Source organism: Rhyacophila brunnea, unplaced genomic scaffold (genome assembly GCF_057557595.1).
Source record: "Rhyacophila brunnea isolate RB1 unplaced genomic scaffold, BYU_Rbru_1.0 scaffold_113, whole genome shotgun sequence".
NCBI lineage: Eukaryota > Metazoa > Arthropoda > Insecta > Trichoptera > Rhyacophilidae > Rhyacophila > Rhyacophila brunnea.
In genome coordinates, this window is record NW_028232767.1 from 86,371 (window position 1) to 98,909 (window position 12,539).

Genomic DNA, 12,539 nt, shown 5'->3' on the forward strand with positions numbered 1-12,539 from the left:
AATTCAATCGACAAATGAAAACGATCTAGATTTTTACGGTGAAAACTATGATCCAATTGAAAAAAGAGCAAAATTCTTAGACTCTACTAGAAATCAAGAAGGTAAACAAGTGAGATATAAAATTAAACTATTACCCGAATTAATTTCAACAAGAAACGAAAATATTGTTAAAAATGGTAATTTAACAGATTTAAAAAATCGAAATAAATCAGCTGTATCTTCAACTCTTCAAGAAAAGCTCAAAGAATTATATAAAAATGCAAAATATAACTTGAAAAGCAAATTTTTTGCCAAATTAAACAAAAAAAAGAAAAATATAAAGAAAAACTGATTGAAAATAGCATAGATAACGTACCATTAGAGAAGTAAAAAAAATCATGATCACGAGAAATTTAAATAACCTTTATGATTCAACAACTACTTTTTCACCTTGAAGCGTAAAAAATCAAATTTGACTTTAGCAAATAGACATAGAAGCATTTATCGAAAAAGATTTTATACTTTTTTTACTTTTGCTCGTTTCCATTGACTTTTTATGGTTAATATTTCTCAATTTTAATTCATAATGCTTCAATTTAATAGATTTTTTCAGAGAATCACACATGTTTTGTAGATCAAAAATGTAAAAAATATTTCTGTCACATATTAATTTACAAAGTTTTGTTTTATTTATTTGTTTTTCATATTTCTTATCCAAACAAAACTTTGGTTAACTCTAAAGAAGAGAGGATGTCATTACTATTTTAATATGATTCCCGATAAAACTATCTTCTATAATCTTATCTAAATAAAGTTTATTCATTTGTCTTCTATACATCATATCTTTATAAAATCAATTCAATTGTCTCTACAAACTTTTTATTTTTTGTATACTTCCGCTTCTATGCGCGTTTTATACACCTGCACTAGAGTACTATATTTTGTGGCCGAAAAATTGGAATAACAGATAAACCAGGGCATAGATTGATAATATAAAAAATTTCGAGTTAAAAATGTATGATATGATTATAGCAAACACCATCAGAAAAACATATGACGTTTCTAATTGAAATATTTTGAAAAAATCAAAAAAAAACGAATTCATTGGATTTATTATGTTAAAAAAAACCTTAAATCAACTGTCTTACGGTTTAAGCGTTTGTCGCACCTTTTTGGGTGATAAAACGACTCCTTACGGCCATAAGTTTTTAAGATGCTTTTATTTACAGCAGATAGATTGAGTAAAAATATATTACCCAAGAAAAAAATAGTAGAAACAAGTTTTTTTGTTACCGAGATTAGTGGGTCCTCGAAAAAATAATGGCGATTGCTGATATTAAGAACCACGGCATAAATTTAAAGGTATAAGAAAAATTTTACGATGCAAATCAATCTATAAATAAACCCATGAATAGGATTATACATTAAGATAATGGTGAATTTATCTAGAACAAAAAAAGTACCTTTTCATGTTGTAAACAGGAAAACCATAGTTGATATAAATAGTGTACTAAAGAAAATTATTGGTACTTATCATCCCAAAAATAATACCAAATCGCCAAGATTGTACAAAGAGTGTAATCAAGTTATGATTAGCTTTCAAAAAAAGCGAGTACGCACAAGAAAATTCTTATATGTCAGTAGAAGATGATAGATGACACAAATTATTATAAATAACTCGAATTTAATTCTCTACTATAACTCAAAAAGTAACTGTATTGAAAAAAAAATAAAACTTCGGCCAGCAAAGAATCAGCATGTAATATTATTAAAAATTGCCTTATTTTTTAAGTTTATGGATCGAAATAATATAAAAAAACATATTAGATTGAGCAGTTATAAACAATATACGATTTATCACTCAAAATCAACCTTTTCGAGTTAAATCAAAGAAAATATCATCTATAGATCGCAAAAATAAAAAATTCTGGGTGAAAACTATGGAAATCAAGTCATAGTAAGTAAATTATAATAAAAAAACAAAAACAATATAATATAAATCTATATTTGTGATTCTATTGGAGGCAAAGAGGCTGATGTCTGTTTTTTAACCTGTAAAATTCGAAAAAACAACCAATACATTTCTTTGATGAAAAGTACCGGACAGACTTACATTATATCCTTTTTTGTGATAAAAAAACATGCTTAAACTATCTAAATTAAAATTATATTGCTAAAATTTTTTTAAGTGAAAAGAAGAAGAATTTGTGATCTTATGAATAGACTATTGTATAATTCAAAGAAGTAATGTTAATGATAAAAGTGAATCGTGTTTCATTATCACAAGAATAAGTTTATTAAATTAAAGCTAATTTGATCAATTAAAAACATTTTAGAAGCAGAAAAACGCAATCTAATACTGGGAAACTAGCAGATCTAAATAAAAAGCTCTAATATAAACAGCAATAAGAATGAAATATAACATCAGACTGTGTGTTACTTTTATTGATGAATTTAAAACTTATTCCTCGAAAAACCAGGACTACTTATAGGAGGGATTTGCAAAAATTAATATTTAGAGTGAGTATAAAGGTTTAATGCGTAATAAAATGTTCATAAAAAATTTCAGTCTGGTATAACCGTGAATAAATTTAGGTTAAATACATGGAAAAGGGAATACCGGAGGGCTAAGCTTACTAATTTTATTTGTTTTGCGCATAGGTTCACTGAGCAGAGTTTACAGCGAAAAATTTTTTTCGGTAAAAACACCATATGACAATCTTCATATGGGAAGAATCATTTTATTATTCATGATTTTATACAGCTGATATCTAAAGACACAGGAAACTTCATAAGGATGATAAAGGAAACAATTATTACTTTAATGCATAGGACTATAAATGAGTAAATAAAATCAGCAATAAGAAAAGTAAGTGCAGTGAAAATGCAATGATAATAGTTTGAAAAAGGCAAAATACCTCTAAATTGCACAAGATAGCTCATCTGCAATAAAGGAATTGAACTTTGACAAGTGTTTGATGAATTACTATAAGAATTTTAATTAGACTAAAGCTAAATTAACGGTAGTAAATTCGAAGTCTTTTAACGAGCATGCCATATCATAGATAAACTGTATTATAGTTGTTCTGATATAAGAATAGAAAGACCTTGTTAAAATATATGATCGCATAATATAAATACTGGTAGATAAATAAATACATTTATCAATAGGTAAATGACGAACACTATATCTAAAGAAATAAGCTCTTTGCAGGCGTATTGCATATTTTCGAATTTTTGTTTGGAATAAATTCTTTGCCAGCTTACTAAGATACTAATCACTGGTAAAGGAATACCACAAAGAACGAAGTTATACTTTAAATTGAAGATAAAATATATAAAATCTAATAAAAATAGACATATATCCGGGTTTTAAATATAATCTAGACAATATTTGCAAAAAAATAAATTGAGCAGAGACAAAAAGAAAACCGTATGCGATAAATAAAAGATTAACGACAGGCAAAAACCTTTCAGCGTCTACGCAGTACAATATTTGAACTGCCACATCTTCAAAATGGCTTGAAAGTAAGAAAATTTATCATAAAAAGAAGCAAGATTTTTTTCATGCCGGACAGAAATTTTTTGTTTGTGAAAAAGTTTTACAGTCAACTTTTCGAACGAACATACTAGATAATAGACAACTTGGTAATTAGTTGAAAAATAATTTTGATCATAACTATACACAAAGTCACACTAAAGTTGTAAGATGTATACACTTTATGCTCGTGAAAAATTTCATCTTTGAAAAATAAAGAAGATCTGAAGATATGCAGTTTCAGAAATAATTGAAAAGAAATTTTTGAAGATAAAAGAAGATGCAAAAACTGTGCATGAAAAGCCAGACATCTTTGCCTAAGATAAAAAAACTTGAAAACACAGATAGAACTAAGAATAATAAAATTAGGCAACTTTCAAATGTTTAAATGGGAAGCCAAGTATACATGACTTACTAAATAAATTTTCAATCTCCTATATATTTGGAACTCTAATGGTATCATAAATCATACTTATAATAAATTGAATCACTAAATGCCACAAGTCGTATATCAAGGAGTTAGGAATACTAAATGTATCAGAAGCATACCAAAAAATATCCGATTGAGCTAAACGTTCGAACGATACGTCAGAAAAGAACGAAATTGTAAAGATAAAGAAGTGGAAGAATTTATAGCCAAATCTATTCTAAAGTGCATCATAAGTTTCGATTGAACAAGCTTAAATAGATAAGAAAAACAGATCACTTTAAAAAAATGATTTTAAAAATTTAATTGGATGTAAGTATATTATTTAAATTAAATAGAGCTGTTTAATATAACCCATATGTGGCCTTTTGAATCTTTATAATAATGAATATCCCTCTTATAAGTTATAATGCTATATTAACCACAAAATAATACATAATTGTTATTTTTTTAAATATCGCCATATCAAATTGATTAAAATACCATTGTAAGCTTGTCTGAGATTCGGTTTTTATCGATTTTCTTATCATATATATATTAAATCAAACAACGATAAATTAAAATTTTGATTACTAGATGTCATTTATCAATTCATGGTTATAAATATGAATAGTTTTGTTTTATTGATGCAATATTATTATATAAAATGTTCATTTATCATATTCTGCTATTTTAAAGATTCTATAGAATTTATAGAACAGAATGATGCATCTGGTGAATATGCGTTAGCGGGAGATTCGTATTCAAATTTCTCGGATAGCAAAATTTATAAAAACATTAACAAAACTGAAGAACCAGTGGATGTTCTTAATATTTCAGAATTGACACAAAACGTCAAGGGGATACTTGAATCGAATAGATTTATATACGATCATTCTATTAGATTAATAAATTCAAACCATGATATCATAAGACAGCTAATAAAAAATGTATTGAATGTTGAAATAGAGTCTTCTGTAATTTCTGATGAAAAGGTTGGTTTTTTTCAGTACAACAAAGAACTAATGAAAATGAATCAAAAAACTATTCGATCATTCAGTGAAAAGTGGTTTATTATAGAATTTAGTAAATATTTAAAAAATATGCTACAAAATCAAAATAAAATATTGAAGACAAACGGATTATTTTATGATTTTAAAAATTTAGCAGGAATTAAAGATGAAAAATTCACATTGAAAGATTTTAAAAGTATAGAAGTCGGCAAAAAAACTTATAAATATTTTATCAAATGTTTAATTAGTGATTGGCTCAACATATTTAATTATATACAGAATAAATTAGACAACCGACAAGATATTCTTTTTAGTCATTTTAAAAGTTCAATAATGGGATTTTTGTACTCAAGCATGGAAAATGACAGGGATAATATTCTTGAAAAAAATACAACATACTATGACAAGCTTGTTCCTTCAGATTTTTTTTTGAAAAATATTAGAGAATTTTATCCAGAATTCGAAAATACTGTTTTGAAAGAGAAACATGATGATAAAAAAAAATCATTTACCATGACAAAATCCAAAAAAAATAAAAATTTGAATTTTGAAACTGAAACAAATGTGAATTTAAAAAGATACATGTATTTTTCCGGTGTAGTTCCGGGCATAAACAATGAAAAAAGAATAACGACTATATTTTCATCAAAAAAGAACGTAAAAATGTGCACTAAAATTAGAGCAAATTCTGCAATCGATAATCAAAGTATTTCATTCTCAGGATCGAAAATGAAGGAATTTTTTAAAGCTTCTAAAACATTATGTGTGCAGGTTTATCACCAGGAAAAAAAAAGAAATGAAGTTGATTTTGAAGCTTGTGGATATAATATAAAGGATGAACATATTTTTTCTATCCAATTAAGTTTAGCTGGCAAAGACGTAATAAAAGCTGGTACAATATTAGAATTTATAATAGATAAGAATGAAGTAAATAAATACAAAGGTAAACCAGGATATAAATCAATTACTTCAAAAGAAAATGAACATAACATATCTATTAAAACAGATACAGAGGGCACGGATATCACAGAATTCTTGCATGAATTTTTATCGAATAAAACCTATGATATAAATTTATTAATTAAAGATTTTGAACAAGACAGCATCATCAATGGGTTCGATATAATTACTTCGCAACCAACAAAAAATGATTTAAAATTTGAAATCAAGATTCAACACGATAAATATCAAAAAGTCAAAAGCAAATATGTAAACTCAAACCAAGTCACCTTCATTTCTAGCAATACTGATATAATAAAAACAATAAAAGGATTGGATATAAGTTTAAGTATGAAGGTAGAAAAGAAATTTATAGATGATCTTTTCTCAAAGAAATTAGTTACGCCAATAAAAATTCATTTCTTTGGTTTATGTAAATTATATAAATCAGTTAAAAATAATAGGTCATTTGAAGGCCCAAAACAGCATACACATTGGAACATAGTTCTAGAAAAATCGGATCAATCATCCTCACTTGAAGAGCAAAAAATAAATTGCATTGTTGAAATTTCACACAAAAGACCTTCTATAGAAAACTCAAAAGAAATATCAGAATTCACATCTGCATTAAAAACATCGAGGAATGAAAACGATCTAAATTTTTACGGTGAAAACTATGATTTAATTGACCAGACAGAGAGTTTCCTAGACTCCACTAATGATAAAGTTGATGAACAAACTATTGGAATCTTTGAAATGAATATATCGAGTAATGAAGATAAGAATATTTTTAATGGAAAAAAATTAGATTCAATTGAAAAGGGTGCGAATTTATTAAACACAACTAGTAATCAAGAAGGTAAACAAGTCAGAAGAACGATTGAATTAACACATGAATTAATTCAATCGACAAATGAAAACGATCTAAATTTTTACGGTGAAAACTATGATTCAATTGAAAAAGTAGCAAGTTTCTTAGAATCCACTAAAGATGAAGTTGTTGAACAAAATATTGGAATCTTTGAAATGAAATCAGAAATGAATATACCGAGTGATGAAGATAAGAATATTTTTAATGGAAAAAAATTAGATTCAATTGAAAAGGGTGCGAATTTATTAAACACAACTAGTAATCAAGAAGCTATACAAATAATTGAAATATGTGAAATAACACCAGAAAAAAATGTAATGAACAATATAGATGATAATACTGTTAATTGTGAAAAATTAGATAAAATTGAAAAGAGCGACGAATTTTTTAAAGCCGTAGGTGAATTTGAGGACCAACATGTAAAAAGAAAACCAGGATTTACACCCGAGTTTATTTCAATATGGAACGAGGATCTTGTTGATGGGTTTTCAACAGATTTTAAAAATGGTGAAAAAAATGATCAAGTTTTGACCAATAATGAAAAGCTCATCGAATCAAAGAATAAAGCAAAATTTGAATTGGCACTAGGTGTGATATCCCGAAGAAACATAAAAAATTCAAAAAACAAAAACAAACTGTTTAAATAAGATCGAAGATACCCACAGGATCAGAGAAGATAACAGAAAAAATAATAATAATATTTGAATGTATATAAAATACAAATTATACTTCCTTTTGATTATCTTCTTTATCATATTTTTTCAGCTTGGGTAAATAAAAATTTATAATCTTTTTTAGATGCATACATAGGATAAACTACAAAAAGAATAAAAATGCCTACGTTTAAAATATTATTTGTTTGATTTCATTGATTTTTTATTAAAATAATGATTGAATTTATTATCTATTATTTTATTTGATTAAATAGGTAACTTTAGTTAATAGCAACACATTTTAATTTTTGTAAACTGAAATTTTTTGTTTCTTTCGCATTTTAATTTTATTTATAGGATAGATTTTTTATAAAATTTTACAAACGTAAAAATTTAGATGGCTCTATTGAGCATTGTGACACATCTTGTAACTACAATATTCCTGCCATGAAAAAGCCCCATCTAACATCTTCTCATTCAAAAACTATGATTTAATGCTCAAAATTTTATGATTGTGTAGTATTTCTCCACTTTTGATAGCATTTATTGCGCGAAAACATCTATTACTAAATTTTGAGACTCCAAAAATCCCCGTTTTTGAACATCAAACTAAAATAAATTATAAAAACTACCGATTTATTTTTTAGAATAACATATATAGGATAAAAAAACAAAATCTACATCTAATTATTCTCTACAAAATCGAAAAAAGCATCCTGGAATTGTATCTACATGATATTTTACCGCCTTTGGTTGGATATAGCTGCATTGAATATAAAACAATGGCAAAATTACCATGAAATTAGAGAACTCTAGATCAATTCGCTATATGTTTTTCGACCAAAAATTAATGAGGCAATCGAAAGAATTACAATATTAATTTATATTTTTAAGTTTTATAGGTGGCAGAACTGATTGATTCAGCCAATAACTTCAAGCTAGAAAATCAACCTGGACAAAAGAAACAAAACGATGGCTAAGATCCATGTATATTGACACAAATATGACCAGTGACTTAATTCTAGATCAAGTTAAGATAGAAAAAATGCGGGTGATATCAAGACAAGACACATCCATAGCCGGTAGAAATGCCGACTTGTACAACATTACAAGCGGTAAAAGCTACGAACAAGCGAAATACTATTTGCACTAGATTAAATAGCTGTAAATGCACTGTTAAAGCTAAGTACAGGAACGTATAAGTTTACGAACGAATTAGTAATTACACAAGCGCTGCCACCAGAGCTATACAATAGATGTGTCTGCTGCAACAAGCTAGTGAAAGAAGACATTTGGCCCTTTTTGTGTCAGTGCCAATGTTTTGAAGATGCAAGGAAAAAGCATTAAGTAATGAAATACCTTTTTGAGCAAGGTTGTTCAGAAGGGTTTAAAATAACTGTGATTGAAATACTCCTCGAGGGAAGGTCGGTAGCTTCCCACACGAAGCTTCCTGAGGAGGTACTTGATACAATCAAGTATCTCTCTCTAACAATAAACTACCGAAATGCACTTGTTGAAGAACGTCGGGGCCCACTCTCACCTAGTATCAGCTAGGTGAACCCTCAGTAATCGAAGCCGCAAGGTATGATGGGAGTGTAACACCCGAGTACTTTTAAAAGAAAGATCGTTCAGGCGGTGGTTTTTCCCGCTTTTCACCGATCTCTAGGGAGCCTAGAGCCTGTTAGGTTATGATTTTAATTAAAAGTACTGTGTTTTTTTTTAAGTTTTGTAGGAATATTTATCATATTTAATTGTGAATTGATATTTATAATCCTTTTAATCTATTTCCCCTTCAAATATATTTAAAAACAAATTTTATATCGTTTTAAGTAGAATAAATATAAATGATAAAATACATTCATTCCAATTTTAATTAATTATTGGGGAAACATAAAATCATAATCAAGGTAAAAGTTTAATAATAATCCCATTAACTATCATTGAATCAAAGGGACTCTAAAATAAAAATAAAAACGCCAATATCTTTTCGTTTTATAAACATGCAACTTTTTATCTGGAAGTAATTATCCTTGGATTTAGATCATTAAAATCAGGTAATATTTTTCTTCTTGTGGTCTTTACCACGACTTATTTTCTAGCAGTAATTCTTGTCTATCAAAGTATCGATCTACGATTATATACTATATTTATCTTTGAAATTGGACCATATAAATAAAAATTAAATGTCTAAACTAATATTTATTTACAATTAGGTTATTATGGTCTTTTTTTAGATGAAAATTTACAGAACTAATGAATATCAGAATTAATAGCAAAAATAAATACAGGTTAAAAATATATTACATCGATACATAAATTTGCGGAATCGCAATAGTTTTAAATTCGAATTTATATAAAATAAATCACATTCCTGCCCAATTATTTGCTAAACGCCATTTATTTAAATTACATTATAAAAAATTAATTTAACTTTCCGAGAATTGACTTATAAATAAAAAAAAAGTGATGCATATAATTCTGTAATTTAAACAAGCCAACTTAGTTTAATACGCCAATATAATGCAGAAATTCGACATTTTAAAATGACTTGGGGTTATGTGCACATACAATTTAAATTATATATGATATGATTTTAAAATTACTGTAATAGAATAGACATATATGCATATTTAAAAATTCGCGGAAAAATTTAATATTTTGTCATTCATAAGAAGAAAAGAAATGATGATAAAGAAACATGTCAAAAATGCATTAAGAAGTTTAAAAATATTTTCATATACATATTAATCATATATATAGATTAAATCGGGGAATATTAGCACATAATAAAATAAAAAATCAATTACGTATGTTGTAAAAATGAAATAAAATTATAAAATATGCGATTAAAATTTTTCACATAATCGAACAATATTCATTTTTATAAATTATTCAAATGCGCATTTTCAAAAAAATACTGTTTTATGTAAAAGGCATTGAAGTAGCCTATGTAATAAATAAAGATATATATTATATTAGATGAGCCTTATAACTGGATAAATATTTAATAGGATCTAAATCCATAGCTTCAGGATAATTTCTACCATTTTACACAAATAAAACAAAAAACTTTTTCGAATACAAGGAAAATATTCTTTTATAAAGTTTGTTATTAGCACCTATTCATCTGATTTTTAGCTTTTATTTTTCAAAGCTAATCATTACAAATAAAAAGACACATGGATGTAAAGATAGACTTAAGGATTCAAATAATTTTTTTGCAATTGATTTAAAATCAAGTTAGAAATACAACCAGGGATTTATGATCATGAAATCGATCTAAGTTGATGCCGTAACTAGGATTAAATCATCAAAAATATTTTTAATCATAAATCGAAACAGCGAGGCAATGTATAAAAGAAAACGATGTAAATATAAATTGAAATATTATTTTTTATAGCTAATATTTCACATTGAAAAATAAATGTACTCGAAAAGACACAATTTTATATCACACATAGAAATTTTGAAGTGCAAAACATGTATTATATTTAAAAACCATTTATAATGATAAAATATCAAATAACCAATAAATTTTATAAATTGTATGGCCACTTAGATAAATCGTCTATAATCAATAAACAGCAAATGCAAAAAACCTAAAAAAAATATTTTAGAGCATTAAATTATCTTTTAACCATTTAATTGTGCATTAGATACAAGCATATATCAATTCTATCTTGAAAAAAAATTCTCTGGTTTTTTTCTGAGTAAATATTGTTTCCTAGTAAATGACCTCTCTATGAAATATTTATTTTACGCCAATAGTATATTTTAAAATATAAATACAGTAACATACCTTTTCATCTACTTATGATTGCAAATATAATTTCTAATTTGAGGATTTTGTTTTCTAATTTTAGGATTAGTTATTTTTCTAAGTATTATATTGATTTCAGGCACATTTTGAGCTTTCTGGAATTACTTTAATTATATTGGTAAAATAATTGGTGCCCCTCATGCCGAACTCGCCCCTAAATGCCATCGAGTGTAGATACGTACATCAAAGCGAAAAGTAAAGTTAAATAATACAAAAATGCAATTTAAATCGCCCGATTACTTTTGACTTATATTATTCACATTTATATTTTGCTTTCTTTTTTAAATCATCAAATTCTTGACTATCTTGAATAATCACAACTAGTAGAATTGAATAGATTAATACACTTACAAACAGTATAAAAAAGCAAATGGGCTTTTAAATAGTTGAAATATACGGATTATGAGCCTATTTTTTGATAAGATATTTTTATTAATACCAACATTCACAGACGCAGGTATTTTTTTTGTTATTCTAGACTATAAGAGTTCATGTCAGAAATATATAAAACATATCACAATTAGAAAATCTAAAATTTATTGCATCTTTTCATTGCATTGTATATAAAAACCATGTTAATGAATGTAACGCAAGACACTTGAACTCATCATATTTTAAAGTAAAACAGTTATTGAAGATAGATCAGTGGAAGGTGTAAAAAGATGTATCAAGGAGTTGTGCAATATTATCAATGGGCTGACCACGTCTAAATAGATAAAATTGATAGAAGGAAATTAAGCAATAAATAAAATATAATTAATGAATATAGAAAAAATCACAATCTTTGTGCAAGTTTTTACTGGTTGAAATGATGATTCTTCAATTTATATACATTAAAAAAAAATTATTTTATATCTTATTGACGCTTTAAGAGGAAAACATAACTTAAATGATTATTTTTTGATATAAAAGTGTTGTTTCAGTAATGCATCATTTTTATCTGAGATTACATGATTTTTTGCCTTATACACAAACTATAACTGGTTTTGAGTCAAAGATTTAGATTGTTTTTTTGAACTAATATTTATATAAAAATCAATTTAATAATTATGTGTTCTACTATTTATAAGAGATTTTAAAGAACATGTGCTAAATAATGTATTTATATTCTTTTTAAATTCCCCATTTTCAATAAAAACAAGAAAAACGATCTAAATTTTTTTTTTCTTCGAAAATTCTAGATATAATTAATTTTTTTCTGTCAATAATCAAATTAATACTTATACTTTTTTCTCCAATCTCCTGAGCAGAAGATGGGTGTTTATACTCGGTGTAATAATATATAATCCAAAAGGTGCTTTTTTAGCTGAGTAAAAGCGA